Below are 8,341 nucleotides of genomic sequence, written 5' to 3' on the forward strand. Positions count from 1 at the left end.
TTTGGATCATCAGGAATGCCAAAGTGTTCAGAAGTGAGAGGGCAAGTTTCAATAAATGGAGATGTGCTTTCAAGCATGATATTAGCCTAATGCAGCACAGAGTTAAATCTGCTTACAAGGATGACTTACTAAAATGGATCTCTTTTCTCCCCCCTTAAGTTAGTTTTTGTAAGCTTTCTTTCTTTTCTTTGATTTACTGGTTACTCCTTGTAATCAACCTGTTGTAATTGTTCTTTATCTTAATAAAGTTTTGATCTGCTGTGGGGGTTTTGCTCCACAGTTCCCAGTCAAGAAAAAAGATCATGATGCTACTTTGAAGCACAAGTGTCGAAAAAGGATAGTAACATTGCCCCTTCTCTCTTTTCTCTCCCTTTTTTGTGGGCTTCTTTGGCCTCTTTTTTTCGTCCGGAGTCTCATCCCGACTTGTGGGGGAATCATAGTCTCCATCATCCTTTCCTCACATGGGACAATGCTCTAATAATGAAGATCATCATACTTTTATTTACTTACAACTCGATACTTATAACAAAATATGACTCTAATGAATGCCTCTGGCAGTGTACCGGGATGTACAATGACTCAAGATTGACATGTATGAAATAATTATGAAAGGTTGCTTTGCCACAAATACGATGTCAACTACATGATCATGCAAAGCAATATGACAATGATGGAACATGTCATAATAAAATGGAGCGGTGGAAAGTTACATGGCAATATATCTAGGAATGAATGCCATAATAAGTAGGTATGGTGGCTGTTTTGAGGAAGGTATATGGTGGGTGTATAGTACCGGCGAAAGTTGCACGGTACTGGAGAGGCTAGCAATGGTGGAAGGATGAGAGTGGGTATAATCCATGGACTCAACATTAGTCATAAAGAACTCACATACTTATTGCAAAAATCTATTAGTCATCGAAACAAAGTACTACACACATACTCCTAGGGGGATAGATTGGTAGGAAAAGACTATCGCTCGTCCCCAACCGCCACTCATAAGGAAGACAATAAAAAAATATCGCATGCTCCAACTTTGTTACATAATAGTTCACCATACGTGCATGCTACGGGAATCACAAACCTTAACACAAGTATTTCTCCAATTCACAATTACTCACTACCATGACTCTAATGTCACCATCTTTATATCTCAAAACAATCATAAGGAATCAAACTTCTCATAGTATTCAATGCACTTTATATGAAAGTTTTTATTATATCCCTCTTGGATACCTATCATATTAGGACAAAATTCATAACCAAAGCAAATTACCATGCTGTTTAAAAACACTCTCAAAATAATATAAATGAATCATGTGAGTTCAACAATTTCTATAAAATAAAACCACCATCGTGCTCTACAAAGATATAAGTGAAGCACTAGAGCAATATTTCATAGCTCAAAAGATATAAGTGAAGCACATAGAGTATTCTAATAAATCACGATTCATGTGTGTCCCTCTCAAAAGGTTTGTACAACAAGGATGATTGTGACAAACTAAAAAGTAAAGACTCATATCATACAAGATGCTCCAAGCAAAACACATATCATGTGGTGAATAAAAATATAGCCTCAAGTGAAGTTACCGATAGACGAAGACGAAAGAGGGGATGCCTTCTGGGGCATCCCCAAGGTTAGGCTCTTGGTTGTCCTTGAATATTACCTTGGGGTGCCTTGGGCATCCCCAAGCTTAGGTTCTTGCCACTCCTTATTCCATAGTCCATCAAATTCTTACCCAAAACTTGAAAACTTCACAACACAAAACTCAATAGAAAATCTCATAAGCTCTGTTAGTATAAGAAAATAAATCACCACTTTTGGTACTATTGTGAACTCATTCTTTATTTTTATTGGTGTAATATATACTGTATTCCAAGTTTTCCATGGTTCATACCCCCCGATACTACCCATAGATTCATAAAAATAAGCAAACAACACATAGAAAACAGAATCTGTCAAAAACAGAACAGTTTGTAGCAACCTGAGAACTTCAAATACTTCTGTAACTCTAAAAATTCTGAAAAATTAGGACAACCTGGGAAATTTGTGTGCCGGTCTTTTTCAAAAAGAATCAGATCAAAGTCACGCTTTTGTAAAAAATGAAAATTATTTTCCTGGGAGCAAACGTTTATGTTTTTCAGCAAGATCAAAACAACTATCACCGTAAGCCATCCCAAAGGTCTTACTTTGGCACATGCACTAATTAAAACACAAAAAAACATCTAACCAGATGCTAGATGAATTATTTATTGAAAAATAGAACCAAAGAGCAAAGAACAAAAATAAAATTGGTTTGCCTCCCAACAAGCGCTATTGCTTAATGCCCTTAGCTAGGCATAAAAATACATAAATAGATTTATGTATTGTCATCTTTGGTATGCAATTCTTTTCTCATCAAATCCTTCAAAACTCGTCTTAAGAAATCTATCCTTTCATTTATTTCCTTTCTAGTAGATGAACTTAAATCATGAAAAGGACGTTGACTCATGATTTTGACATTCATAAACCCGTGATCAGGATCATCACCATATATATCATCATACAAAACATGTACCTCATTTCTAACAGGTTCTTTCATCATATTATTCAACCAATCCCTATTAAATCCTACATAAACTCCCCTTGTGATCCAATCAAATTCCTCGTAGGCCTCAAGATACAAAGTTTGAGAAATTTCAGAATAGGGAACTCTCCTCCTAAGATTCTCGCTATAAGATTGATAATCCCTATATTCCAAACTACGCATAGTTTCTTTATCATGGAGGATGTCTTCAGTCGGAGGGTGTGCAACATCTTTATAACAGAAAGCAAAAATATCCCTAGCTTCTTGTATTATAAAATCAAATTCTCGCATAAGGATAACGGTAGCAATGTTTTTAGCTATAGGATGATTAATGTTGGGAAGTTTGTAAAACACCTTTTGCAAAGCAGGATGGATGTGCACAAATTTTCTTTCTAATTTCTCAATGAGCATAACAATGTCATCCGCATAAAAATTTGTATCAAGAAGAATAGATTTTTTTAATCATAGGCATAGATCCCGTACAATCAAAGAATTCTTGAATAACACCTTTTCCAATAATATTACCACCCCCTACACAAAAAGTTTTTGCTTTGTAATTAGGAGGAGTTTCGGTTTCATGATCCAAAGAACAAGACCCAAGTTTTTCCTTACGATTTTCAATGATAACCTCCCCAGGTTCAGACATGGTAGCAACAAACCAATCTAACAAACGGGCAAACAAAAAGCAAACGAAAAGATGAATGAAGAAGGGTGAAGAAAAGGGCGAAGAAAAGAGCGAATCTTTTCAAAAATCATTTTAGAAGTGGGGGAGAGGAAAATGAGAGGCAGATGGCGAATAATGTAATGCAAGAGATGAGAGTTTTATGGTGGGTACTTGGTATGTCTTGACTTGGCGTAGATCTCCCCGGCAACGGCGCCAGAAATTCTTCCTGCTACTTCTTGAGCTTGCATTGGTTTTTCCCTTGAATAGGAAAGGGTGATGCAACAAAGTAGAGATAAGTATTTCCCTCAGTTAGAGAACTAAGGTATCAATCCAGTAGGAGACAACACACAAATCACCAATACCAGCACAAACAATCAAATAACTTACACCCAACGCGATAAAGGGGTTGTCAATTCCTTCATGGTTACTTGCAAAAGTGAGATCTGATAGATATAGATAAAACTAAACAAAAGATAAAGTAAATATTTTTGGGGTTTTTAGTTTATAGATCTGAAAGTAAGAGACTGCAAAATAGTAGATCGGAAACTTATATGATGGAAAATAGACCTGAGGGCCATAGGTTTCACTAGAGGCTTCTCTCATGAAGGAAAATAATACGGTGGATGAACAAATTACTGTTGAGAAATTGATACAAAAGCGCAAAGTTATGAATATATCTAAGCTAACGATTATGAAATATAGGCATCACGTCCATGTCAAGTAGACCGACTCCTGCCTACATCTACTACTATTACTCCACACATCGACCGACTCCTGCCTGCATCTAGAGTATTAAGTTCATGAAGAACAGAGTAACGCATTAAGTAAGATGACATGATGTAGAGGAATAAACTCAAGCAATATGATGTAAACCCCATCTTTTTATCCTTGATGGCAACAATACAATACGTGCCTTGCTGCCCCTACTATCGCTAGGAAAGGACACCGCAAGATTGAACCCAAAGCTAAGCACTTCTCTCATTGCAAGAAAAACCAATCTAGTTGGCTAAACTAAACCGATAGTCCAAAGAAATTTACAAAGATATCAAATCATGCATATAAAAATTTATGGACGACTCAAATAATATTCACAGATAAGGTGATCATAAATTCATAATTCAACGGATCTCGATAAACACACCGCAAAAGAAGATTACATCGGATAGATCACCAAGAACATTGAGGAGAACATGGTATTGAGAATCAAAGAGAGAGAGAACAAGCCATCTAGCTACTAGCTATGGACCCGTAGGTCTGTGGTAAACTACTCATGCTTCATGGAAGGGCAATAGAGTTGATGTAGAAGCACTCCATGATCGAATCCCCCTCCGATAGGATGCCGAAAAGGCCCCTAGATGGGATCTCACGGGAATAGAAGGTTGCGGCGGTGGAAAAGTTTTTTCGTGGATGCTTCTGGAGGTTTGGGAATATATGTGAATATATAGGACGAAGAATTAAGCCAGGGGGTGTTGGAGTAGGCCACAAGGCAGGGGGCGCGCCCACCCCCCAAGGGCGTGCCCCTGTGGCTCGTCATCTACTCCAAGATCTTATGACTTGGAGTGCAAGTCCAACATGTGTCTTATGGTCCAATAAAAATCATCGTGAAGGTTTTATTCCGTTTGGACTCCATTTGGTATTCCTTTCCTGTGAAGCTCAAAAACAAAGAAAAAGCAGAAACCGGCACGGGGTTCTAGGTTAATAAGTTAGTCCCAAAAATAATATAAAATAGCATATTAGTGCCTATAAAACATCCAAAATAGATAATATAATAGCATGGAACAATCAAAAATTACAGACAGGTTGGAGACGTATCAGTAGCTGCTCGCCAAGAAGAATTGGGGCCACATGCCCAAGAACCTGCCACAGGGGTTGCAAAATGTGTGCGACCAGATCCAGGTGATGATAACGTGGGAGGGGCTCAAGGGGACGGGTCTTGTCACCGCATTCATCACGCACCAGGTGCTGTCGCTGTAACACCGGGCGCACATCATCGGCAAAATGGGCGACGATCCCACCTGGATGTTGTCTGGGAAGGTGCCGCCGGAGTAGGTGGCCGGCCGGGTGAATGCCATCTCCATGGCCGGATTGGCCCCTGATTGGCGCTTCGGCAACGCGCCCTACAACGCCGAGCACCCGACACCCACGGTGAGTCCTTGGTCTTCATTTTTTGCAATATCTCAGCTTCTCCTTCGCCATGATACGACGTGGGAGGTGTTGCTGAAAACATTCCCGCAAACACGTGACAGGACGAGGATGCATGTACTAACTTTTGAGCTAGCCCTCTTGGAGGGGGCGGAGTTCTTTGCCGAGAACCCGGATACGGCCGATGCCAAAGCCGGGGAGATGCGCCACACGGGTTGTGGCACCTCGACTCAGAGAAACTGGAACGCCCTGTATTCCAGCCCAGACATCAAGGTGAAGTCTTATGGAATACAACACTACTTAGCATAGAACAAACCAGCCCTCTATTACAACACGAATACGAATACAAGGTCCCTGGTATTACAATGAATAACACTGGCACGACAACACTATGCCAAGCACAGTTGCTCTATGCAAGCAGAATAACAACTCGAGGCAGCGGAACCTCTACTAGCAGCGGAACAATGAACGACGATGATGGACTCCAATCCACATGGGACTCTGGCTGGAACGCTTATCCTAGCTCGCGAACACAGGAACCACACCAAACAAGCAAGCAATCCAAGCACGACCTGCAAACTAGCATGACACGCCATGTCAGTACATTGAGTGTACTTGCAGCTCACAATAACCAAAAGCAGTCAAGACAAACAACAACATGCCATTAGCAGGTTAAATCAATCATGAACATGATACTGACAGAACAACATGGCATGCACAACTAAATATGATACAACTTTAGCATGACATGAGCATATGAACATGATGATACTACATGCAACAAGTTAACATTCGCATGCACCAACTTACTCTTGCTCGGCGGTTACCTCCTAACCATGTCATGCATCAACTTACCAACATCGGTATCCATGATACCTCCATGATCATCCCGCGATCACATAAATATCAACCAACTTAGGTATTCATGATACCTCCGTGATCCTCTCTCAATCACAACCAATATCTTTCTCATCATCGAATCGGGGTTATTATTAATCAAGTTATTAATATTTTTGGCTCATAGTGTGACCGACAACGAACTGGGCACATATCCATGGGTGCGGCTATCGATAGATTTAAACACACACTCTGCAGAGGTTAGTACACTATACCCACACCACGGAACCCATGGCCTCGCACTCCCATTCGGGTGGACCAACGGCGTTCCGACAAAACCGATCTATTGACCATGACACTCTCCCGGCCACTCCGACCAACTCCCTGCTGGGCTAGGTCCTGGGTGGCCCCGTGTCTATGGAAGACAACAACGGCAACCGGCGTGGCAAAACATAAACGGTCCCAAACGGGGACAAACACGCGCAAACAACTCGGGCACACAAGGCTTATGTCTGCCTACCTGATCAGGGTAGCGCGCGCCCATAACCTTCCCTTGTTGGAGGCACCGGTGAGAGGCATGACAATAGAACCAGTTAGGACCTTCACATAAAAGGCAAATGTGGTTGCACTGGTCAGCTTGACTTGGTGGCACCATGACTCACCCAATAGTTGTTCAAGTTCATTATTATCCAGTTAAACTTGAATGCAATAAGCTGAGTCATATGAAAATAACATGATACAACTACAATGCATGAGCATGATATCAACATAGGCATGAGGTGCAATGTAACTATTAACCAGATTAACAACCATGAATAATATCCCACTAAGCATGGCACCATGACAAGCATGAATATCGCAAGTATAACACCACTCATAGCATAACCTAACCACTAGCATCATGAATAGATACCATGCAAGAACATAGCAAGAAAAATACCAAGTAAGCAATTAACCAACTAACAGCAAAGGACCAATGCATATCAACGGTACTCGGTAACCGAAAATAGTCATGCACCGAAGAACATGACTAACCCAACATGTACTACTACCAAGCATATCATACGAAATTAATACTAGGAAGTGGCTCATGATAACGAAATGCAAAAAACCATAGCATGCGGGTGAACACCGATCCATAGGCATAACCGAAATAACAGTGGCAGAAGCAAAACAAGCAAACATTTATTAAATATTCAAGTTGAAAACCAATGCTACTGCATGGCTATGATGCAAATGTTGGTTGTGGCTTGCTTGGGGGTGACGCAGACTCCGGGAAAAAGTGCGATAAAGCTATGGAATGAAACGCTGAACGTTTCTTGCTCGGAGGGGGATGATTAGGAGCAAGGAAAAAATGGTCATTTTCACTATGGGACCATCTAGTGAAAATGTTACCAGCAGAAACAAATCAACGAGACGAATAAGTGAGCATTGGTTTCACCTCAATCGGAGCTACGATCATGAAGTTATGAGGTGATGAAGTTTAGGGACTAATCTGCAAATATTTTATTCATAGCTAGGTCCCTGAGTGGATAAGACAGAAACGCAAAAGAAAGAATACGCTTTCTGAATAAGAAAATGCACTTTGGTCAAAAGAGGAAAGAAATGCGCTTTTGGGCAAATGAAAGCGCACTTAGGAACATACGCTTTTGGGAAAATGCAAACGAACTCACCCGAGGCGTTTCCACTTGCCACGTCAGAGGGGTGCCTAGGCCACTAACGGGCCGCACCCAACGGCAGGGAAGGGGGCCAAGCACAGGCGTCTTCTTCCTCTCGCTGCTCCCCCGTGCGGGACAGAAGAGGCAGGGGAGAGGTCGCGCTGTCGGCGACGTGGCGGCCGACTCAGGCCACCTCAGGCCGAGCGGCGACCACCAGCAAGATCGGGGAACCACGCCGCATCCATTCCCAGGCATAGGGAGCACCCTGGAGGAGCGGAACGACCGCGGTGATGGAGGAACAAAGGCGGGCTCTGGCGACCTTTTTCTTGGAGGAGGAGTACTCCGGTGAAGGGGAGGCTAGGGAGAGAGCGCGGGGTGACTCGCCAGAGTGTGGGGGAGAGCTAGGCGGCATCAGGAGAGAGGGAGGAGCTTCGAATGGTGCAGATAACGAGGCAGACGAGAGGAACGTGCGGCGA

This window comes from Triticum dicoccoides, chromosome 7B (genome assembly GCF_002162155.2).
Source record: "Triticum dicoccoides isolate Atlit2015 ecotype Zavitan chromosome 7B, WEW_v2.0, whole genome shotgun sequence".
Lineage (NCBI taxonomy): Eukaryota > Viridiplantae > Streptophyta > Magnoliopsida > Poales > Poaceae > Triticum > Triticum dicoccoides.